General features: G+C 37.5%; 1 long non-coding RNA gene across 3 annotated transcripts; it reads right to left on the bottom strand.

The window, feature by feature from the left end:
* Positions 1-2,914: 2,914 nt before the first annotated feature.
* LOC122218188 lies at positions 2,915-25,379 on the bottom strand. Of its 3 annotated transcripts, XR_006201929.1 has the most exons (7): positions 25,307-25,379; positions 23,732-23,827; positions 22,521-22,637; positions 21,889-21,979; positions 13,265-13,471; positions 10,379-10,469; positions 2,915-3,159 (listed from the first exon to the last, which is right to left on the bottom strand). It is a non-coding gene; the product is annotated as an uncharacterized LOC122218188 (long non-coding RNA). The 3 variants fall into 3 exon arrangements; XR_006201927.1 differs by lacking the exon at positions 13,265-13,471; XR_006201928.1 differs by lacking the exon at positions 13,265-13,471 and having other exon boundaries at positions 22,521-22,633.
* Positions 25,380-25,758: the final 379 nt, after the last annotated feature.

The raw sequence follows: 25,758 nt of genomic DNA, 5'->3' as shown, positions 1-25,758 counted from the left end.
CCAAGACACCCTACCCTCCCTTCCCATGATTACTATTTACCATTAAATCTTCTTGTTTCAGGTCGTTAAAGAAAAAATTGCTCTGACACTTGTTAAAATGGCAAGGAAGCCTTTATTCAAGACTATTGTGATAGATGTCAAGACTCTCAAAATAGGGGAGAGAGATCAGGCTCAATTCTGAATACAGCAAAAAAGCTGGGGATTTATAGCCAGTGAGGGTGTCCATGGATGGAAAATTACTAAGAGGAGACAAGTAGGGTAGGGAGAATCCTACTAAACTGACATAACGGGATAATTGCTGACGGCAGGCCAGGGTAATCAGGGATCAAGGGTGAGCAGGTTCTCACTAAACTGACTTAATGGCATTCACCCTAAAAGTGGACTCAGTAGACTGAAGGGAGGGCCCAAGGATGAGACCTAGCAAAAAAAAAAAAAAAAAAAAAAAAAAGGCTCAGAAGAGCATGCCAAATGTTTGGTCAAGGAAAAAGTCTTTGTCAAGGGGAGGCAGTGACCCTTATAATAGGCTACCCTCTGTTCAGAGGCTACAAAGTTTTAAAACATATTTCTTAGGCCAGTTATTGGCCTGATTGTCACTATCCGTTCTTGAATTTTGTTCCTTGTTCCTGTGTGAGCTAATGTGGAATTTTTCAAAACCCTCCATACACATATCCTTTCACCTAGATAAAGTCCACCAAGATCATCTGTAGGATAAGATTCTTCTATTTCCTTGATTCAAAACAGCTGTGAGCTTTGAAACCATGGGTACTCTTGCATGGTCATGGAGGCTATGGAAAAGAAAAAGAACTCCTCTTTTGGGGGCTCAGTCGGTTGAGTGTCCAACTTCGGCTCAGGTCATGATCTCATGGTCTGTGAGTTTGAGCCCCGCGTCAGGCTCTGTGCTGACAGCTCAGAGCCTGGAGCCTGCTTTGGATTCCGTGTCTCCCTCTCTCTCTGCCCCCCACCCCTGCTCACGCTCTGTCTCTCTCTCCAATAAATAAACATTAAATAAAACATTTTTAAAAATTTAAAAAAAGAAAAAGAACTCTTTAAAATGAGGGTCTAGAATCTGCAAAATTCTTGTAGAGAGTAGGCCCTATGAGAACTTTTGCACTCTTAGGATTATAAAATATCATTTGTGTCATGTTATTTTCAATAATCAATTAACGTTCTTTTTTTATGTTTTCATTTCTTTCATCTCCACAGCCACAATTTCCCATCTTATTCCTTTCCCCACTCCAAGAACCTGAACTTGAGAATTAAATTTACCGAAATGGTATTGTACTACACATCTATTATAATGTTAGCCATTCAAGTTTTCTCCCTGTGAATTATCCATTCATACACTTTGTTCACTTTTTAAAAAAAACTTTTTTATGTTTATTTATTTTTTGACAGAAAGAGACTAGAGTGTGAGTGGGGGAGGGACAGAGAGGGAGACAGAATCTGAAGCAGGCTCCAGGCTCTGAGCTGTCAGCACAGAGCCCGACACAGGGCTCAAGCCCACAGACCTTGAGATCATGACCTGAGCCAAAGCCAGACGCTTAACCGACTGAGCCACCCAGATGCCCCACTTTGTTCACTTTTATACTGGGTTGCCTGACAGTTTTCTTCTTGACTTGCAGGTTCTTTACACTTTACACTATTAATCCCCTTTCATTCACATATTTAAAAAAATATTCTCCAGTTGTTTTTTAATGTTTATATTTGCTTCCCATTGTTAAACAGAAGTCTTTAATATTACTATAATCAAATCTATTACTTTTCCCCTATTTGTGATCAATCCATTTGTTTCTTATTTAAAAAATATCTCCCAGGCCCAAGGTCATAATGAGATTCTGAATTTTGTTCTAATGGTTGTAAATATTTCCTTTTATGCACAGGTCTTTAATCAATTTTGACATTAATTTTTTTATAGGCGCAAGGATGAAGTCTATTTCCCAATAGTATTTGTTAAGTAATCATTTTTCTACTTACATCACTACTGTGGATGTGCCAATATACATACATATGAGTGTTTGATACATATATGTATATGTACGTGTATGTGTATATTTATACATATACACAATCTGATTATCTATCTGGCAAAATAATATTATTATTTGATCAGGTAAATCCTCTCTCTTTACTTTGGTGGGTATGAAGGGTCTTAACTATCAACTGACATTTGCTCCTCCATAAATTTTAGTGTTACTTTGTTTAATTCTCAAAACTATCACATTAGAATTTTAAGTAGAATTTCACTATGCTTATAGATTAGTTTTGGAAGAACTAACATCTTTACAATGTTAAGCTTTCTCATTCACAAACATGTTAATTTTTTCTTCAAATAGCAGAAATAGGAAACAATATCCCACATCTACCCCCAAAAATTTTTAGATAATGACAAAATGGTCTAATTAGGTTTTACATAGGTGCTGGATACTTGAATAAAGATTAAAGATTTATTTGGAGGAAATTAAGACCTATTTCATTTAGTTTTCTCATTTATAAAGCAAAAACTACTATCTCAGTGCTAGTCAAAATAGCTGGTCATGACTTGATTCCACTGATAAAGGGAGATGAGATACCTATACCAGAGTTCTTATTTCATCAAGGAAGTCTTCTAAGAAGAAAACACATCCACATAATTATTGGAAATGATTTCTAGATTCCCTTTTAACTGTTTCTATTAAAAAGCTATTTCTATTAATTTTTCAAATTTCTGAAAGTGCTTTGATTCTTTATGGGTTATTTTAACAATTTTGTTTTCCTCTAGTCTTTCACATATCAATACTTTCATTGATTATAAGTCATCTTTACAGAAGAGGAAAGAAGAAAGAAGATATAAGTTAGAGAAAATAAAGCACATTATCATTTCTGTGTCCCAGTGGCACAGGGAAGCCAGTTAAAAACAAACAGTAGTATTAGTTGATTAATTGAAGAACCCAGAAAATCAGCACAACTTTATTTTACTTAAGCATGTTGTTCTAATAGGTGTTTTCTGGAGAAACACTTTATAGGGAAAAGTGGTCTGTCCTCAAGATACCTTCTTCATCCATAAGCTTCTGAATTCCTTTTTCCTTCCTCTTAGACAATTTCAGTAGTTGATATTTTTCTTCTCAGTCCAAGCCTCTTTGTTTAAATGCCTGTATCATTATTGTCTTCTGTAGGGGAGAACTGGAATCAACACGTGATTAGACAATGTTTACCACCAAAGTAAGGGGGGCAAAAGGGATGAAATAGTCAATGGTATTTGTATTTCAGAATTATGGCAAGAGTAAAGAAAGGTGTGAAACACTTTTTTAATGCTCCTTTGTATCCTTCTCCAGCCAACTCTGACTGATCTGCAAATTTACGTATGGAATTTCTTCAACATATAGAAATAATTCTATAGAAATAAGATATAGAATAATTCTGACTATACAATGTGGCTGGAGTGGAACACAGATGTGTATACCTGTTTTAAAACTCTACAGATAGTGACATGGAACTGTAATTATGGTTTGTGATGGGAGCTCATGTGCCTAATTATATATCTAATTCTTAAATCAAATCAATAACACCCTATCAAGCTGTCCAGCATATTATTGAACCCCCTCAATGACAATGAACACATTTTCCAAAGCAACCTTATCCAACTTTAGATATTTCAGGATCCAAGAAATTCATCCAAAATCAGTCTCATGGAGACTTTCAGAAATTGGTCTGATGTCTTTCCATTGAAGCTATTAAAAATAAGTCCAATTCACTTCACCCAAGATGGCCTTTCAAATTTTTCAACTAGATTCACTTCCGACACACCCTTTTCCAGGCTCAACACCTTCATCTCTTTAAGCTTTTCCTATATTACAACATTTGCAATCCATCTCACCAGCTCTGTTCTTGCTATCTGAACACATTATGGTTTGTCTGTATCTGCTCTTAAAAGGCATCCTCAGAACAGATGAAATCCTTCAAATGAAATCTCAGAACCTGGGAGATCAAAACTAGTTTTCACTCAATTTAGATGCTATACTTAAATGACTGTATTTTAATATTTTATTTGTACTGCTCTTTGCGGCATCTATATCACACAAATAGCTCACGTTTAACCTAGGTAACCTAAAATTCCTAAATGAACAACTCGCTTTCCACAAATTTATACTTGGTGCCAACTTTTGGCTCTTAGAAAAGGACATTGCATTTGTTACTAGAAATATCTATCAAATTAGAGTTGATCTACTGTTCTTGCATTACCATTTTGGATTTTGCTTCTGTCATCATTTCTAGTCCTCTCTGCTTCTGTGCCTTCTCTATATTCATTCACGTCACTAATAAAAGTGCTCAAGAGAAGAAAGACTCGGACGGAGCTCTGGCACTGACAGCAGGAATTGTCCTCCAGACAATGACATGGGTTCATTGGTTGAGCAGCCCTGATTGTATCCTTTGAGTACGTTTCTTTCAATAGCAATTAATTTATTTAGTTGTATTAGGTTCTAGTCCATATTTCCAAATGATTTCCAAACAGGCATAGCAAGAGCTTTCCAAACATTCTGGTCCAAACATTCTAAGCTTACCATACTATCCTTATAACTCTTACTGTAAAAAAAGCAAATGAGGATTCAACTTCGGCCCACTGACAATTGACAGCTTTTACAAATGCTGCTTTTCTACTCACGGTGCACCAAACTATCCGTTTAATAATCTCGCCTAGAGTCATGCCCAAATTTGATGATAAAAACCTACCCCTGTCAACATCAGGCATACCTAGGCTCTCCCCATGTTTCTTACAGTTTCTTCTCACTACGTTATAATTATTCATGTATCTGTGATTGAAGGCAAGAGCTGTATCTAAGGACCGTGCCTGACATATGAAGTATTTGTTGAATGAAAAAGTGAAAAACCCTCAGTCATTTATAGTAATTAAAAATGGAGGCATTGAAAAGATTTTATATATTTTTTTAATATTTATTTATTTGGTGGGAGAGTGCACAACTGGGCAGGGGCAGAGAGAGGGAGACAGAGGATCTGAAGCAGGCTTTGTGTTGACAGGCTGACAGCAGCTAGCCCAATGTAGGGCTTGAAATCACGAATCGCAAGATCATGACCTGAGCTGAAGTCAGATGCTCAGTCGACTGAGCCACCCAGGTGCCCCAACAAGATTTTAGATAACAGGTGTAGTGGAAAGACTAGACTAAGGTGGCACCTATGATTCCTACCATCTGGTATTTACACCATGATATAAGTGGAACCTGTGACTTATGTCTAACCAAGTGAATACAGCAAAGGTGTCGGGATATGTTTGTTTACAAGCATATAAATATATTACATAACACTGCAATGCCCATCTTGTGAGGAGACTCCCCCTTCATTGATGGTTTTGAGGAAGAAATCATTGGGATAGAACTACATGGCAAGAAACTGAGGGCAGCTCCTAATCAACAGTCATCAAGAAATTGAGGTTCTCAAGCCAATAATACACACACACACACACACACACACACACACACACACACACAAATGAATACTGCCAATATCATGTGAGCTTGGAAGCAAACCCTTCCCCAATCAAACCTTAGATGAGATCTCACCAATTGGCCCCTTGACTTCAGTCTTAGAAGTGACTCTGCTAAGCCGTGCCTTGACTTCTAAGCCACAGAAACTGTATATCCAAATCATCCAGGAAGCTTTGTAATCATATACATGTTCCAACCTCAATTTTTAGAGTATTATGAAAAAGCCCCTTGGGAATTCTGATGTTTACCACTGTGATGAACCCCTGATCTAAACTAACCACCAATTTTATTATAAAAATTAAAACTAAAATTATGTAAGAGTAGTACCTTTCTTGTTATCACAGTGCTAATGACTAGCAGTCAGGACTTACTTTTCCCCTTTCACATTAACACCTTCATACATACCCTATGTACTGACTACTCTGTCCTTAAACACACAAAGGATCCCACATTAACAACAACAACAAAAAAAAGGTGGGAGAAGACTTTGTCACACCTTCCCTCTGTTTCCATTCCATTCATTCTTTTTAAAGGAAGTTCTAGGCCTGTTACTGCCATTTCACCACTCACTCCCATGCTCTACAACTTTTGATCTTACTAAATCCACTCACTAAGATACCTGTAACCTCTTATAATCCACAGGATACCATGCTCACCCTGTTCTTTTTCTTCTATTATGGAGGCACAGCCCTAAGTGATAATAAATAAAGGACAGAAGCAAAGATCAAGAACAAAGATTACTGCCCTACATCTTCCTTGGGTTGGGCTGGTTTATGCCTTCTCAATTTCAGCAATAGCATGCCATTGAAGATGGCAGGAACTACCATCAATCCCAGGGTTTATTTAATAGTTGACTTCGCCAACCAGCCCCCTTGCCTTCTAGTGATTAGAGAAAACTTTGTTTTACATTCTCAGACTTACCAAAGAGTAAGTAAGCCAGAAGCTATTTGGGTATCAGTCTTTTAGTCCTAAGAAACTATGAACACTATAAAAACAATACTGTTAGAGGGACCAGCCCAGGGACAAATATTCTGGAATTCTCTTCCCCAGCAGGCCAGGCCCTTATTTTCCTGTCTTCAAGCATCCCTGTGGCCTGAGGCCTGCAGCAGTGAGAGGCGAAGGATGGTTCAGACACGGACAGCAGTCCGCTCAACCCATGTGAAGACAATAGTCCTATTGGTACAATTTCTTTCCTTGGCTACAAAGGTAATCTCCTCTTAAGTGGTTAGTGGTAGAAATTTTGGTTTGGTAATACTACATTAATTGGAAGGGAGGAGTAAATCAGATCTAAGATTGTAACTGGATCCCTCCCACAGCCAGGCAGAAACCAAGAGAGAAGGTACTGCCTAATGAATAGGTGCTCTAAATGAATATAAAGGAGACAAGAGATTCTGATTCCAGCAATGTCCAAGCAGGGTATTCAAGGTATGCTTTATTCTTCAGCAACTGTGCATTTAGTCTTTGCTTTTCCCTAAACACTCTGCAAGTTGTGTTAAAGTATGCCTATCAGTATTCCACTAAAAGACACATGTCTCCACATTTTTGCTATTTTGTTCATATTTATCATAAGAATCTTGGTCTCCTAGGCCCATCTGTGACCTCTTGGTCTTGATTCCAGAACCACCTTTCTTATCTGAGATTATAGATTTTGAGTGCATCTAGGTCATACCTGCTTATCGTATAATATCCTTGCCTCTGGCATGCATCTGCCTTCCTTGTAAAACAATCTTTTCTGGACTTTCCTTAGGTCTCTTTTACATGCCCCCATTTTTAAACAATTCATGCCATGCATGCTAACTTCATCTTACCACCTCAACTCATACTCTTCAATGCTCCCTCTGTAAAAGCCCCTTTCTTATCCTGAAGCAAGAGGCTCAGAAGTTACAGTGACAAAGTTTCTGGTACATCAGTGTCCATGGCTGCAGTGATACATTCTTTACCTAATCTAGCTTATATCTGTCCTCTCAGCTCCTCTGAAAGAGATAAGCTATTCTATTAACAAACAGGTTAGACTGTGTTCTCCTGGCTATCCCCAGATTGAACTATAGTTCCACTAATGAAATTGTGCTCCTTCACTTGGAGAACCAGAGCTCGAACTTGAGAGGTTTCCTTTCAAACTTATAATCACTCTTTCCCTATAAATCTGCTCAGAACTGACCTCAAAACTATAATTTCCCTCTCGGGCCTCTGGATTCTTTCTTCCCTGAATCCATTTTGGTTGCGCTCTTTGTGTCAATATTTGTATACACCCCAAAGTTTTGACAGAACCCAAATTTGTCTCTAAATGGATCCCTCCAGTATAACATCAACTTTCCCTAGATACATCTGATTTTTCCTTCATATAGTCATTTGGAAAGACATCCAACTCTTCTCTGTCTCTCCATTTTTACTAGGAAAAGAAAACTACTTTATTATAATTTATTTAAACCATCATGTATAACCATTTGCAACAGATTTTTAGAACGGCATACCAGATTAAATATATATATTTTCTTCAGATTAAACATGTTAAAATATAATCTTCCAATAGGTAAAAAATAAATAACATGAGATTTCCATTTCAAATTAAGTCTTTTAACAAGCCAAAGGCTTCTAATCCAAGACCATGGATACCATAAAGAATCAACAACTTCATAATGAAGAGAGACCCTGTGCCTACACAATAGTGATGAGCACTGTCCATTTACCCAGCATCTGCTGAAAAAACAGGTATGCAGTGAGAATAAGAGGGAACAAAAGAGTTTGCATCCCCTGATTCTCCTTCTCTACCCTTCAGGTGATCCCAGGAGTCACATCATTGATAGCATTTCCATCAGGATGAGACTCCTGTTTGGGAATGTGACATACAAGGGAAAAGTTAGAGAGCTGCACCCAATAGCAAAACAAATCCAATTATGTACCAGCGATTTTAATGCCTTTCTGAGATTGAAGTGGCTCACTAAAGCTCAGACTGTAAAGATCCAGGGAGCATGTTTATTTATTTATACCATGACTCCCTCCAAATAGGATTTGAGGCAGCTCAGTGAGCATGTTAATAATGCTTATTCTCAAGACCCTATTTACCGTGTTGTGCTGCAGGAGATATCATTACCCCTGTTTGCTCTTAGAAAATCTGACTTTTTGGAGGGTTTTTTGTGGAACTTTCTGGAATTCAGAAGGGACCTTGAGGACTGCCTTCCTCTGATCCTGCAGGATTGTGAACATGGGAGGGAAAGAACCCAAATACTGGGGTGGAGCCATCACAGAAGGCAGGAATAAAATGAGCATGCAGGGTTTGAGGATGCCCAGGTAAGTCTTGGTGCACAGAAGTCAGTGCCCACATGAGGTCCCCATCTGGAAAGGGAACTTCAAGAATTAGTGAATGTGTTCCTGACACCAGAGGATGAGGCTTGTTATGGGTATTAAAATTTTCTTCTTGATATATGTGATGAGAGCACTGTATAGTTTGGAAGCCTCTGCTGTCTAGAAATGAATGTTTCTCATATTTCTGGCTGGGAAAACAGGTCAAGAGAGAAAAAGTGCTGACTGAGAGCTCACTAGGTACCTGGTACTATGCTTGGTGTCTTCCATATGAAGTTTCAACTGAGCTGTATAAGAAATCTGCCAGATTGGAGCTGTTGTTCCCCTTTGTGTAGTTGAGTTCCAGAGAAGGGTATCTCCTTTGCCAAAGGAGAGGCAGCTGAGAAGTGATGAGGCTGGAAGTCAGGCTTGAATCCATTTGTGACCCATAGATGTCTTATCTTTGTGCTAAGCTGACTGATACCCAACACTGTGCCTAGCATACAGCAGGCATAAGACATGTTTGCTTGCAGGAATGACACAAAAATATAAAAACTACTCATTCCACAGATATTGACGGAGTGCCTACTATGTGCCAGACACTATGAGTCAACATAGGATAAATTCAGCACTAAAATTGCAATTCTAATGTAAATCAGCTTTAATATGAAAATGAAATTAGGCCAGCAGGGAGGCCATAAATGAGCCTATTATAATACATCCCATAAGAGGAAGAGCAGCCAGGAAAAATGAGGTGAAGGGATGATGAGATAATGTAATTTTAAAATTGGCTTCTGTTCTCCTGAAATACTTTTAAGATTTTACTGCAAAATTACACAGTCATCAGGAATATGCCATTTTTAAAAGACTTTCTCACTTGGGTCAGTGCATAAATAATAATACATGTTTAAAAATGCATGACTATTCATTAAACCATTGACCACTTCCAGCCTATTGAGTACATAAGTATTTTAAAAATTACTTTAATACATATTTACCCAATAGACCAGAAAAGTTCCTTTGGTACATGATGTGCATTTAAAAAGCTGCCTGCATAAGGAGTTATCGGATCTAAACCAGAGTTGGCTGCCGACTACATAATATGCATTTTAAAGAACAACCTAATTATGTGCTTACCCAAGAGAACAAAGTTAATACTGAGGGTCAATAATTATTACCTTCCTTTACTACCTTTTATTTTTTTCTGTCAAATAAAATAGAGAAAAAGAAGTTTATATCTGCCCTCTCGTATGTTTTATCTTGACAACTACTGCCTCAATGCCTCTCTCACCCCCACTTTCAAAAAACAAAAACAGAGCGGGGGGGGGGGCAGTGGGAGGAGAAGAGACAGGGGAGGGGACAGAAGGGAAGAAGGGAGAGGTGGTTGTTGTTTTCTTTTCTTTTTTTAAGAAAACTATGTGTAATTAAAAGTAAGTACCTTTATAGCAAATGCAGATGGTCAAAAATCCATCTTTTAATGTTTGCTATTTTCTTCCCTTCTGTACTAAAAGATTATACTATTAACCACAATTTACTAGTGTTCCCTGTGTACTTTTACAGAAACATGACTATCTCTCCCCTTTCTCTTTGGTAAGACACAATGATAGAGATTTCTTTCTCACCTTGCACAAATGTAAAAGTCCTCTGTTATTTAGTCATGGAATCTGTGTCTACCAGCACGATGTGGGAGAGTTCTCAGCACAAAATCTATTCCTGTTCACAAACATGTAAAAATTAAAAGGTGTATTTTCAACAAATATACTAATTCACTAGTTTCTCTGCTCACTGCTCTTATTGTCCTACACTGATGTGAGGAGTGTCACCCCACCAGTAAATGGTGCTGACAGACCAGATAGCAACCTTCACAACCTCATTCTAGAGACAACACTCCCCCTTAATTTCTAGTAATGTAGAATCACCCCGTTAGCTCTAAAGAGCACACCCAACATGCAACTACCACTTTGTATTTATTTTTTTTGATTTAACGTTATTTTTTTATTTTTTTAAATTTACATCCAAATTAGTTAGTATATAGTGCAACAATGATTTCGGTAGATTCCTTAATCCCCCTTACCCATTTAGCCATCCCCCCTCCCACAACCCCTCCAGCAACCCTCAGTTTGTTCTCCATATTTATGAGTCTCTTTTGTTTTGTCCCCCTCCCTGTTTTTATATTATTTTTGTTTCCCTTCCCTTATGTTCATCTGTTTTGTCTCTTAAAGTCCTCATATGAGGGAAGTCATATGATTTTTGTCTTTCTCTGACTGACTAATTTCACTTAGCATAATACCCTCCAGTTCCATCCACATAGTTGCAAATGGCAAGATTTCATTTTTTTTGATTGCTGAGTAATACTCCATTGTATATATATACCACATCTTCTTTATCCATTCATCCATCAATGGACATTTGGGCTCTTTCCATACTTTGGCTATTGTTGATAGTGCTGCTATAAACATGGGGGTGCATGTGTCCCTTTGAAACAGCACACCTGTATCCTGTGGATAAATGCCTAGTAGTGTAATTGCTGGGTCGTAGGGTAGTTCTATTTTTAGTTTTTTGAGAAACCTCCATACTGTTTTCCAGAGTGGCTGCGCCAGCTTGCATTCCCACCAACAATGCAAAAGAGATCCTCTTTCTCTGCATCCTCGCCAACATCTGTTGTTGCCAGAGTTGTTAATGTTAGCCATTCTGACAGGTGTGCAGTGATATCTCTGTGTGGTTTTGATTTGTATTTCCCTGATGATGAGTGATGTTGAGCATTTTTTCATGTACTGGTTGGCCATCTGGATGTCTTCTTTGGAGAAGTGTCTATTCATGTCTTTTGCCCATTTCTTCACTGGACTGTTTTTTGGGTGTTGAGTTTGAGAAGTTCTTTGTAGATTTTGGATACTAACCCTTTATCTGATATGTCATTTGGAAATATCTTCTCCCATTCTGTCAGTTGTATTTTAGTTTTGCTGATTGTTTCCTTCACTGTACAGAACTTTCTATTTTGATGAGGTCCCAGTAGTTCATTTTTGCTTTTGTTTCCCTTGCCTCCAGAGACGTGTTGAGTAAGAAATTGCTGTGGGCAAGATCAAAGAGGTTTTTGCCTGCTTTCTCCTCGAGGATTTTGAAGGCTTCCTGTCTTACATTGAGGTCTTTCATCCACTTTGAGTTTATTTTTGTGTATGGTGTAAGAAAGTGGTCCAGGTTCATCCTTCTGCGTGTCGCTGTCCAGTTTTTCCAGCACCACTTGCTGAAGAGACTGTCTTTATTCCATTGGATATTCTTTCCTGCTTTGTCAAAGATTAGTTGGCCATACGTTTTTGGGTCCATTTCCAGGTTCTCTATTCTATTCCATTGATCTGAGTGTCTGTTCTTGTGCCACACTTTGTATTTAGGTATTAGATGTCAACTGGTTGTAGAACAGTGAGTCATACGTCTATGAGTACAGATGGTTCCTATACATACTATTCCTAAGTGTTATTCTTTATCACTCAATGGTATTTTGTTTCTAAAAATCTATTTTGAATAGGTTTACTTCCTCTCTTTACCACCATTCCCCCATTGCTAAATCAATTACATTCTATCTACAATAATTAACACAGAAATCTTTCACAAATTCTATTTGAGCCTTAAGAATTGTCTACTTTCTATTCTAGATGTGTTTATTTCAATCAGTCCAGAGAGATGAATTCAGGTTTGTTAAAGACGGATAAAAAGACTAAAGTCAACTTATTTTTTAAAATTTATCCCAATAATTTATAATTTATTCTTCCTTCTTTTCATTTTTTAATCATTGTTTCATACCTGAAGAATACCCCAGAGATTTAAAAGCTGGTGTGAGTTTCTTAAATACACTTGGTAATTTTATAGAGGAGGGGAGAAGTCTTAGAAGAAGCTAAGTGGACCATAATTAAAGCAAAGTTTATTTTATATCAGCACAGTAATTAAAATATAATTAATATTTAAAGAAACAACTCTAATACTAAAAACATATATCTAAACTCCCAAGCAACTATACTAATGAGCTCAATGATTCAACTTCATGTACTCATGCTTCTTACTCTCCAGTTGACAAGAATAACAAGCATAATTGGAAACATTTTGTAAATATAAAGTCATTATTTTTATTGTGGATATGGATATAGATGTATAACAAAGAACTAAATAAAATTTAAAAATAAGGTCAACATCATAAAGCTAAACCACCTCCTATTACTCAGATTGGCTTATTTTAGACACATCACTCTCTATGAGCAGTAAACTCTACTCAAGGGTCAGGTTCACTTTCTCCTTTTAAAACAGCTATAAGATACATACTAAAAATTAGAACAAACTAGAAGACTTTAGAGTCTCTAGGCTGTTTGCCGTGTGTAGTATTTTTCTAAGCCTCTGAGAAATACATCAGTACCTGTTTGTTTGAGAGCATGCTCTCCTTCTGTTCTAATAATTTTTAAATACATTTTGCATTATTTTTAAATTCCTTTGGCCATTAGATTCACTGACAAAACAAAACACACCTTAGTCTAATGGCATGAATTTTCTCTGTCACCATCTGGGTTGAATTGCGGTATTAGGAAAATCAGTTTAAATGCACATCACACAATCTTTTTGCATGTTCTTTCTCTAGGAGTTTTCTTCACAAAGTTGCACTTTCTCTTGCCCAACCACATTCCTCCCTCAGGCATGATATGGTGCCCTCTCTTCACAGAACTGGAAAAGCATGACTCAAAAAGGAAACCAGATTTATTTTTTAAAGGTGAGATTACACCACTTTGTTTCTAAAACCTAATGAGTGAGTGAATGAGTGTTTAATTGAGAAAGACAGGAAAAAGAAAGAATATGGATGCTCAAGATAGTATTTAAGAGCTTCCCTTCTTATTCTAAGTTGGATTTCCAGATTTAGAAAATAAAAATATAAGACTACAAGTTAAATTTGGATTTCAGATAAATAATGAATATTTTTATGTCGGTCCCATGCAGTATTCATATATACTTTATACACTACAAAAAAAAAATTTTATTACCTAAAACTCAAATTTAAGTAGGTTACCTATATTTTATCTGGCAATCTATCTCCCAGCTTCTCCTTAGTGTAATACTCAACTTATTTTATTATAAACAAGTACTTTGGGGATGGGCTCAAGCTAAGTACTCCCCTAAAATTGGTCCAAGTTTAGCAACTTTTTTCCTTGAATTGGAAAAAAATTTTTTAAACAAGAAAGGCAATCTTGAGCTGCAAAATTGAGAAATTGCATGGATTCAGACTGCCCAAGAGCTCATCATTTCTCAGAAAATTAAGAGAATGAGAAATGAAACCATTCCATTTTTCATCCTCCACCTACAAATTATCTATAATTACACCCATTCTTATCTACTACCTTCAGTTTTAGAAGTGTCTCTCTTTCTATAAGTCCTTCAGATCTTATGCTAACCCATTGTGTTTGATTTTCAATCAAATGTCCCTCTCTTCCCTAAACTCTCAAACTTTGACTTTCATCTACTTCTATCCTCATTCTACATACATATTCATCTCATATTCAGACCTAATCTCCACTAGTTGCATCTTCATTAATCACCATCTTTTCACAGACAAAAGTAGGCAACAGTGTTGACTTCCCTTCTTCTTCCCATCACTCATCATTAAGTGCTGAACCAGGGAAATAGATGAGAGCCCATAAATCCTTTGTATGCCAAAATAACATTCCTAAACTTCACTGTAATGTTCCCACACAAGCACCAACCAAAATATTGTATTTCAACTGTCAGAAAAAAGATAAAACTTCAAAAAGACATGAGATTTACTGTATGAAATTATAAAATTTATGTTATATTCCATTTAGTTCTACAACTAAAAAAAGAACATATTTTCATCCAAACAGAAAATAAAAAGAAAAACTTCCATCACGATATAATGAAAAGACATATAATTATTACATCCAACATTTCTGAGCTTCATCTTACAAATTCCTTTTTCATACATGTCTGTGCTTCAACTCACTCCATTCTCATTTCTGCCCTCACCACCCCATTGAAGCTACTCTCAGTTAAGGCCATCAATCTCTTCTTATTCTTATACGAAAGGAACATCTGTTAGCCTTTATTTTATAGTCTCTGATGTGATTGAACACTAGATTTTCCCATTCATGAAATCCCCTTCTCCACTGGTATATTATAAAGACACCCTTCCTGTCCATTTTCCTACCTATTCAACACTTCCTTGTAGCCATGAATTCCCTCCTTAAATATGTGTGCTCCTTTACATTCTATACATTTTCCTGGACAAGTCCTAAATCTATGGTTTCAATTGCCACTTACAAGCTGATGACTTCCAAATGTTTATTCCCAATCCAAAACTCACTCTTTTTTTTAATGTTTATTTATTTTTGAAAGAGAGAAAGTGTGTGAGCAGGGGAGGGGCAGAGAGAGGAAGACAGAGAATCCCAAACAGGCTCCGCACTGTCAGTACAGAGCTCGACATGGGGCTCGAACCCACAAACCATGAGATCATGACCTGAGCCAAAATCAGGAGTCAGACACTTAATCTGAGCCACCCAGGCACGCTTCTAACACAAAACTCACTTGTAAGTTCCTTCTTGATATGTCCACCTGGATATCCCCAAATTCAAACAAATTGAAAAGTAAACTCATCCTCTTTAAACTTAAATCTACTCTTCGTCTTTTACTTAATCTTTCAAAAATAACATCTTCCTTCCTTCCTTCCTTCCTTCCTTCCTTCCTTCCTTCCTTCCTTCCTTCCCGCCTGCCTGCCTTCCTCATTTCTCAGAAAATTAAGAGAATGAGAAGTGAATCCATTCAATTTCTCATCCTCCACCTACAAATTATCTATAATTATACCCATTCTTCCTCTCTCCCTTCCTTCCTTCCTTCCTTCCTTCCTTCCTTCTTTCCTTCCCTTTCCTTCCTTCCTTCCTTTGTTTGCAGAAATAGCATTTATTTAGTCACAAAAGTCAGGAATACCTAACAGAGGGCCATAACAGATTAAGGACCTCTTGCTTATAATGATATTTGTCTTATAGTAATTTGTGTGCTGATTTTTATTTCTCATGTGATATAGTAAGTTTATCATTGATTTCCTAGAAATAGCATCCAATAAAGGTTTGGTGGATGAATAATGAAAAATTTAATTTATCTAGAAAAACACTGATGACTAGTATTATCAGCTGGGATTACATAGATCATGCCTAGTCTACAGGGATTTGTGTCTGTGTCCACAGGTTCAGCCCAGCCTCCAAAACTGCTGGCACATAATAGGTTCTCCATAAATATTTGTTGAATGGAAGAATTAAAGTGTGTTTTGATAGAGACTATACTTTCCACATTTTTCGGAAGAAGTCTATGACTATAAGAGTGTCCTAATCACAATGCACATTATTTACCTATTACTAGATAATGTTACCCCAAAAACTTAGTGGCTCGAAAAGACACAGAATCCTGTGATTCAAGAACCTGGGTGACAGCTGAGTTGTCTGGCTCTGAGTTTCTCACAAGGCTGCAGCCATCTAAAGGCTCAACTGAGAAGGGTCTCTTACTCTCTCAGATGGTTGTTAGCAAGATCTAATTTCTTTCAGCTTGTTTGAGACCTCAGTTTTTAATGAGCTTTTGGCCAGAGACCTCCTTCACTGTTATTTTGTTGTTACTGTTTTTGCACATGGTCAACATGGTAGTTTACTTCATCAAACCAAGATCACCTGTTGTAATCTAATCACACATGTGATATGCATCACTTTTGTCACATTCTGTTCATTAGAAGCAAGTCATGAGGGACCAACCACACTCAAGGGGAGGGGATTTCATGAGGGCATGCCCCTTACTTGAAAGAGTTATGGAGACAGAGTCGGGGAGAAGTGTTCATTGAGAGCTGTGTCACAAGCTGCCTACCACATCGTACATAAATACTCTTCTAGGAAATAGGAAATCACTGTAAGCAGAAACACTCTGGCTTATGACCACAACTAGAACTACATTTATATAACTATTTCAGCCATGTAAAGAAATAGCCTTTCCACCAATATTAGTAAATAAACAGAATTTTTCCCTAGAGACAAAGAAGAAACCTTTCTTCTCTCTTCTCTACATTCAAGAATGTCTTCAAGAATGAGATCAGATCAAGTTACAAGCATATTTTTAAGCCCTGTTGTCCACATCCAGACTTCCCCTTTCCTTCTGTGCACAGGCCAACCACCTATATAAAATGGCAATGAGATGCTAGACTATCATCAATTTGGTCAGTCTGACTTGAGCTGGACTCAAAGTTGAGGACCAGAGGTAGATACAAAGGTCAATATCTGTCTGGTTACAACTTCTCCCAGACAAATGACCTATTGACTAACTCTTAGGTAAATGCCCATCAATAGTTTCAAATTCCACATAACCTCAAAGGACATTAAATCTATTCATTTCTGTACTGCTGAGTATCCACAGTAGATGCAGAAGGATTTAGAAATGATTAGATAAATGGTGGTTGGTTGTAGGAGTCAATTCTATTATTTGGTAGAATTTGGACAACACATCAAGTTTGGAAGTTAATAGAATCATGTGCAGGAATTTAGAGTATTGAGGGGATTCTTTTGGATATGGACAGTTAAAGCTGCCTGGTTAAAAAGATTTCACAGGCTTCCCTGTATAGCTTCTAAAGCAAAAGCAGATTCTCTGCATATTTAACACCTACTACTGTCTATTCATTTTCCATTCATACTCTAAAATCAAAACCTTGCCAGAAATTGAGAACAAAGAAGATTTTGAATTTTTATTGGAAGACAATCATTTGAGGTGACTGATTATGAGTTAATTGCCTCTGAGCATTTCTGGAATTGCTGCTTATGCATTTTCTTACTGCTGACAGGATCCCTAATACTGACAGTGGGAACTGTTTCAAGTAAGATCATGCAACATAGTTTTGCATCCTTTTTTTAGATCTGTTTGTGTGGCAGTAAATGAGTCTCTTTTGAGCAGGTCCTGGGGTAAAAATTTATATATTAATGGCCTTGGATTTGGGGACACCCAGAAGTAGGAGAAATTGGGAACTAAAGAGCAATTCAGTGCTTTATGTGTCAGAGAAACCTTGAAGGAAATGAGGAAAGAGAGGTACATGACTCAGACTCCAAAATAGGGAAGGAGGGTGAATGCATTAAGATTCAAAGGCTATAGCTTGACAACAACCTAGTATGGCAGCCTTATAATGGGAAGGACTCTGATCTGTGATTGTAATCCTACCTCTACCTCTATTCCCGCTGTGTGATCTTGGGGCTAGGCTTTGTAATCTACAAAATAAGAGTATTGAAGTGCTTGATCTGTAAGAACCATTCAAGCTGTAAATTTCTCTACCGTGACCTGATAGAGGAAACTCAATCAATTTCTGGCCTACAACCTCCCTATCAGTTTATATTTCTCTCCTCTTGGCACATTCCTCCCAGAATTCTCTCCAGCCTCCAGATCTTATCCTGGGTGAATATTTTCACTCTTCAGCAGTCAAACTCTCTGGTAATTAATGCTGCATAGTTGACTAGTAATAAAGATGTGAGTTGATAATGGCTGAATGAATGACCCACAAGTAATAGCATTTTAAACATAAATGGACTCTCAAAGACTAACACATTATGACCCAAAAGATTGAAATTATAATGATGAACTGAAAGGAAGTAGAGTTAATTTTTTTGAGCTTAAGCAATCATCTACCCTGATTACTCATAAAGCTGTCCTGGCTGATTTGTCCAGAGTGAGTAGTTCAAGGTAGAAGAGTTGAAAGAATGCCATATTAGCACAGACTTTGAAAGCAGACAGATGTGGAGTTAAGTCACTGTTCTACAATTTGCTAGCTGTTTGACTTTGAGCAATTTACTCATCTGATCTTAAATTTTCTCCTATAAGTGGAATTAATAGCGCCTATGTCCCACAATTATTTTAAAGAATAAAAAAGATAATATATCTGGGACACAGTACCCATGTAACAAATGCTATCATTATTACTACCTCTTCTTTGGGAACTTAATGATAAACTTCATTTTTAAAATCAAATGATGCTAGTTCCACTCTCAAATGGAGACTACAAAAAGCTTTGCTGTTTTAAAAAATGAATATACAATATAATATCTCTGCCTATTAAAAAAAGTGACACTGGCCCAGTATAAGAAAATCAGTCCGATTATTTTATAGTTACTTGTAATTAAATCTTTGAATACTGCTTTACCTCACGAAATCAAACCTTTCCACTTTCAATGGAAACCTTGAAGTCCCTCATTAATGATGGATAATTTCCCTAAGTTTTCAAAATTCTCTGTCCTACTTAGATAATGTTTAAATGATAGAAATCAATTTAATTTAAACAGAAAAGGACTGACCTCATGCTATGGATCAAATAAGTACAAATGAGAAACTAATCCAAAACATAAGCTCCCTGGATCTGCATACTTTATTAGTCCTTGGACACTGACTATTCAATATTATTATTGTAGCATTACTTCACTACATAAATCCCTTTATGTTTTATTCAGATCTAAAGCTTTTGCCTTTAACACCAAGTGCTGAGGAACTATGGAGCAATGGGCTGGGGGAGAGCTCCCTCCACCAACAGGGGTCAAGAGGGAGGCTTGCACAGAGAGACCTTCATGTTCAAAGTAAGGTCGCCCTCTGGCCTCCCCAAGCTTTTTATCTACAGGGTCCAGAGGGGTCCCCAAGTGCTAATAGTAAGCCTAACACCCCTGATCTTTTACACCTTCACTGCTTAGTGTCAAGTTAAAGCACCAAAACTTTACAACTCCAGGTAAGACTGCCATTTTTTTGTCCTGCCTCAACACTGATGGTCCAATCTAGTCTTGGGACTAATTTCAAAATGCCTTTCATTACATTCTTTGTCTTCATCACAGGAAACCCTGTACTCTTTGGTCACTTTTCTTCCCTGAACTATCTTCTTATTTTCCCCTGAGAAAAAGGAAACAATCAGATGAGTTTCACAAGTTTCACTACTATATCCTCCCACCTATCTCTCTTTCTTCTCTCATTACAGTGAGCTAACGTCAATGTCCCTGGCTAAGCTTAACTGTTCTACTTAGCAAGGAGTATCATCAGATCTTGCCTGCTTGAGAATATTGGTATGGCTGATTTCTTCTCTCTATTGCATTTTGAAGGCTACTTTTTCTGGTACCTCTCTTCTATCAACACACAGGCATGGTATTATTTCTCCCATTAAAATACACAAAAATTGTCCCTGGACTTCACCTCCCCTGCCAACCACAGACCACTTTCTCTCCTTCCCGCTACAGCAAATACCTATACAGAAGTCCCTGTGCCTACTTGTGTCCTGTTTCTCTCTCCCTTTTTTCTTTTAAATTCTTTCCAATAATGTTTTTGCCTCCACGACTCCATGGAAAGGCCTCTTTTTCTTATGGTTGTCAACACATTTTCATCATTACTAAATCCAAGAGTCAATTTTCAATCCTCATCGTACTTCACCAAGCATTTAACATATTTGATCATTTACTCCTCCTTGTCATGGTTTCCAAAACCCCACACTCCCCTGACTTTCTCATCACTCACCAGGCACTCCTTTCACTCTCTAAGGTAGTTTCTCCTCAGCTCACCAAGCTCTTAACAATGGAATAACCCAGGACTTGGTGATCCCTAAACCTCACCTATTTTCCCCCTACACCTATTCCTTGGTGATTCCATCCAAGGCTTTAATTATTCCCTCGATGCTGATGGCTCCCAAATTTAATCTCCAGCCTGCATCTTACCTTTCCACTTCAAACTGCCACTCCGTGCCTCTACATGCATGTCTAATAAGCATCTCCAGCATAAAATACCTCAACTGAATTCCCAAACTGGTTCTTTTCCCCAAACCTTCCACCACACACTTTCTCAGGGGTGAGCAATTCCTTTCTTCCAGTTGCTCAGGCCAATGCCTTGGAGTCACTCTTGACTCTTCTTCTCACACATATACACTCTTATATTTTATCCCATCCAACACCAAATCTTATTAACTCTGTCTTCAAGATATATCCAGAGTAATACCACTTTTCACCACCTCCACCACTATTATTCTGGTCCAAGCCATCATTACATTTTGCCTACATTTTTGCAAAGGCCTCCTGGCTTCCCTCCCTGTTTCTTTCCATGAATTCGCAACACTGTAGCCACAGGAATCCCAGGAAAACATGTATAAATTGGACAGATCATTTCACTCTTCTGCTGGAAGTCTTCGATATCTCAGTCAAATTAAGAACCAGTGTTTCTGGGGGCGCCTGGGTGGCTTAGTCAGTTAAGCATCCGACTTCTGCTCAGGCCATGATCTTGCAGTTGGCAGGTTTGAGCCCCACGTCGGTCTCTGTGCTGACAGCTCTGAGACTCAAGCCTGCTTGGGATTCTGTGTCTCCCTCTCTCTCTGCCCCTCCCCAATCCATGTGCATTTTCTCTCTCTCTCTCTCTCTCTCTCTCTCTCTCTCTCTCTCTCTCCCTCCCTCTCTCTAAAATAAATAAAAACATTTTTAAAGCTAAAAACAAACAAACAAACAAAAACAATGTTTCTGAGATTTCTGGGAGGCTCAGTTGGTTAAACATCCAACTCTTGATTTTGGCTCAGGTCATGATCTCATGGTTTGTGACTTCGAGCCCCACAATGTGTTCTGTACTGACAGTGCAGAGCCTACTTGAGATTCTGTCTCCCTCTCTCTCTCTCTCTCTCTGCCCCTCACCCACTCACTCTCTCTCTCTCAAAATAAACACATAAACTTAAAAAAAAAAAAACCAACCAATGTTTCTACAATAGCTTCCATAGCCCTATAGGATCTGCTCCCTGCTCACTGTTTTGTCCTGTAATCTCTCACTCTCCCTATGTTCCATCCTGCTGGGCACCTTGCTCCCCCTCAGACTTGCCAGGTGCGCTTTCACATCGGAGTGTTCACACTTGCTGCCCTCATGTCCTGGAATGTTCCTCCCCCAGATATCCACATGACTCAGTCCTCCACCTTTTTATGTATATATAGTCTTTTTCAGGTACTGTCTTCTCAGAAAGATTTTCCCTGATCACAATACTTAAAATTATAAACCCCAACTTTCATATTCCGTCCTCCTCCACAGCTTTTTTCTTTTGCATTTTCACCATATAACATACTATTATTTTACTTACATTCTTCATTAACTGTCCATCTCTATTAGGATGAAGCTTCTTGAGAAGAAGAATTTTTTAGTTTCATTTTATTCTCTGCTATCTCAGGTGCCTAAAGCAAAGCAATTATTAAAACATGAAAAATTCATAGATATTCAGGAAATATATAACAGTCTATTATAGTGTTGTTAATAATAATAATAATAATAATAATAATAATAATAATAATAACAAGCACTGTATAATGCTTATTATGTGCCAAGCACTGTATTAAGGGCTTTATGTATGTCTATTCATGTCATTGACTCATTTCATCTCCATTTCCACATGAATCTACAAGTAGGTAAGACTTTTGTCTATATTTTAGAGTTGAAGAAATTACAGCCCAAAGAGGCTAAGAAACTCTTATACTGAGAGTATGTGGGAAATTAGAATCTGAACATGGAATGTATATATTACTTCTCTAGGTTCTGATTCCTCTATTAAAATCAGGAAAATAAGAATTTTCTTGTGGAAATTATAGATAACATATACAAAATATAAAGACAATAGCACAGTGTCTAACTCTGGCAAGTCAGTATGTACGTGGAAGCAATAATTATACCGCAACTATTCATACACAGTAAACTTCAGTATAAGGAATCTTAAAATACCTTTCTAAATGGAAGTGCTGTGTTATTCAATCTCCCAATTTGTGTTTTGATTGGTGGTACCAGACTTAAGGCAGTCCTTCAAAATCACACAAATGAGAATTAGTCTTTTCTGTCTATCTATGGAAAAAATAATTGGGGCTTCATTTTTGTTTTTGTTTGTTTCCTTAGCTTACCAGCTGTATTATATAAGCCTATATCAATGTACATACAGTCTAACAATGCAAGCATATTTGTTTTTCAAATCAAAGGGGGAAGACTTTATAAGCCAGTCAGTATTCATCTTATTTGTGTAAGACTCTAATCTGCTCTTCATTTAAGCTTACAGAGCTCCAGTATGAAGAAATCTTTAAACCCCAGGCCTACTGATTAGCACGAGCTCTGTTCCAGTACCACAAAGAAGTAAGAAATAAGGCTTCATATAGGGGCTCCAAAATGCAGTGGGTAGATTGATGTCCCCACTTGTGTTTCAGTGCCCCCAAAATACCTTCACAGCATGTGCAACAGTATGGGGGCTCTACTGAATTTGTATTCTGGAAAACAAACTAAAAGGTCAACACGCATGTATATTTATAATGGAATTGGTATTTGTTAATCAATGAGGGGAAATGTTTCTTCCTTTGTAGCAAGTTCTCAAACTTTTCTGGGGAGAGCCTGCAGCTAGCCTTAGAAAGCTCTTACAAATTACACATCAATATTTTCTAAGATACTTGGGACAAAGCACTGTTAAACTAATAGTCTACTGGCTTTATAATTTCAATACTAAAACTAAGATGCAATATTAGACTGGTACATTTTTCATGTTCTTTAAAGGGAGAAAATATACGAGGGTAAAAGTGGAGTAGAAAATTTTAAAAAATAATAATATTTTTTTTGAAACCACACCATAGTGTAAATACCCTCAGATTGGCAAATATTCTTTAGCTGGAAACTATGGGTGAAGCATGTCAATATCACAGGGGACAATAATCGTCAACCAGCTTTATCAAAATAGAGATCATACCTTAATGTAAGTCTTCTCTAATAAGAATGGTAAAAGCAGCATTTCACCCCTAACTCCCAATTTTATACTTATAATTGATTAGTCACTTTTTTTACCCCAGGTTAACTAGTTCTGAAAACATTTGTTTGTATGACTCATAGAGATATCTAGAAAAATAATTAATCATGAAAGCATCACTTCGGGAATATAAAATGAGAGTTTCTCAGTATACCTCCATTTGGTTATTCAGGTCAAGTTGTCTGATAAGATCATTTCTCCCAAATCCATATCCTTCATACCAGGTGACTCCTGTTACCGAACACAGCACCTGCACCAGACAAAGTAGTGGGAATAGTGGACCATGAGTTCTCCACCTCTATTCCCTCTATTGTTTGCTATAGTCATTGCATCATCTCTCTTTTTGAGTCCACCAACTGTCATAATCCTTTACAATTTCACCTTTGGAGATTATTTCATATACTTTTAGTTCTAATTTTCTAAGTCCTAGCAACATAGAAGAGAATCCCTTGCAATTATTAGTCACATTATCCAAGCCACATTCTCACTTCTAGGAACATCTGGCAACCTTCAAGATTAATGTCTTCTTGCAAAACTTAATCACTGAAGTCAGTACTTCCTTGCCTGACCTCAGCCCCCTGCTCATTTATTTATTCTTTCTCAGATAGTACTTAGCACCCACTACTTTGCATATGATACTCAATAAATATCAGATTAAATTGAGATTCATCCAGGGGCACCTGGGTGGCTTAGTCAGTTAAGCGTCTGACTCTTGGTTTCAGCTCAGGTCATGATCTCACAGTTCGTGGGGTCAGCACGGAGCCTGCTTGGGATTCTCTCTCTCTCCCTATCTCTCTCTCTGCTCCTCCCTCACTTATGTACTCTCTCTCTCAAAATAAATAAATAATTTTTTAAATTAGATTTATCCTTTTGTTTATTACAGTTCCAGTAACTTTGTATTATAAGTGAACTTCTGGGTTGTAAATGGGTTTTAGTTTCAGACATGAGTGGCTTGGAAATCAGTGGATGGAGTAATTAAGCAGCAAACTTAGGTTAGTAGAGAAAAACTACAGTAACTGAATAGGAGGTAAAATTAAAAGGTGATAGGAACACACTCAGAGAAGACAAAGCTGATACTAAAGTGAGTCTGGGAGAAGATTTATAACTCATACAGTATAATAATAATAAATTTAAAAGTTTTGCTAGCACATATATGTAAAATGTGAGCTATAGTGGAAGAAGGTTGATGAGCAGGGTGATATGATATTATGAAGAGACAATGGGCAAAAGAGAACTTGAAAGGGGGATTGTTATGAGGTTACAGTTGCAGTTAACATGTGTTATCCAGGTACAGTGATATTCTGTCATGAGTAAGACATTGTAAGTTTAAATTTTTCCTCCTAATAAGAGGTTTTTGTTTACTAACAAAGCAAAATTGCTTTGTTGTTTCAAATAAGGAGTTACTAGTCATAGTAAGAGAGCTTATACAATTACTTGATAATGTCTCAATACATTGTGACTGCCTTCATCCCATAATTCTATTGACTTGCTTTTGAGGGAAATGGAAGAACTAGCGATCCCATCTCTTAGATTGACAAATAATGCCAAAAAAAAAAAAACAAGTTCCCTTAAATTTGTGCAAACAAAATTCAAATGGAAGTTAACCAATTTGTGTACATTATTATAATAACCCTGCTGGGAAGCAGCTGCATATAATATTTTAAAGCATAGGCTTTGGTGTTGAATGAACCTGGGCCAGCCATTGCCCCACTATTCATTAGCTGTGTACCTTTGGGAGATTCATGGCACCTCTCTGGGCCTCAATTTTCTCATCTGTAAAATGAAGATAACTCCTATGCCACAGGGTTAGTTTGGAAATTAAATGGTGTGGTACATGTAAGATAACAGCTATGTAAATTGAACTATTTATGACAATAACAATGATGGTGACAGTATCATATTGTGACATAAGCATCAAAGCAGCATGAGTCATTCCTTTTTCTCTCCCCTTTGATGTGCAACTAATCCAACGTTCATAACTGAAAAAAGAAAAGTCCCTCTGTACAACATACCAGGACACCTCAAAGATCCATTCATCTGTTCACCAAAAGTGGGTGGGTTGGACAGCAGAGGAACAGCAGAGCAAGGGAGGTGGTGACAGAGGTGGTGATGGCAAAGAAGGCTACAGCCCATCTGGCAGCAAGCAGGCATGATCTTTCTGCAAAGAGGTTGGAAGGTGAA

The sequence above is a fragment of the Panthera leo genome, chromosome B1, assembly GCF_018350215.1.
Source record: "Panthera leo isolate Ple1 chromosome B1, P.leo_Ple1_pat1.1, whole genome shotgun sequence".
Classification (NCBI taxonomy): domain Eukaryota; kingdom Metazoa; phylum Chordata; class Mammalia; order Carnivora; family Felidae; genus Panthera; species Panthera leo.
The sequence above is the reverse complement of the archived record's forward strand: the minus strand, read 5'-3'. Positions and strand labels throughout refer to the sequence as shown.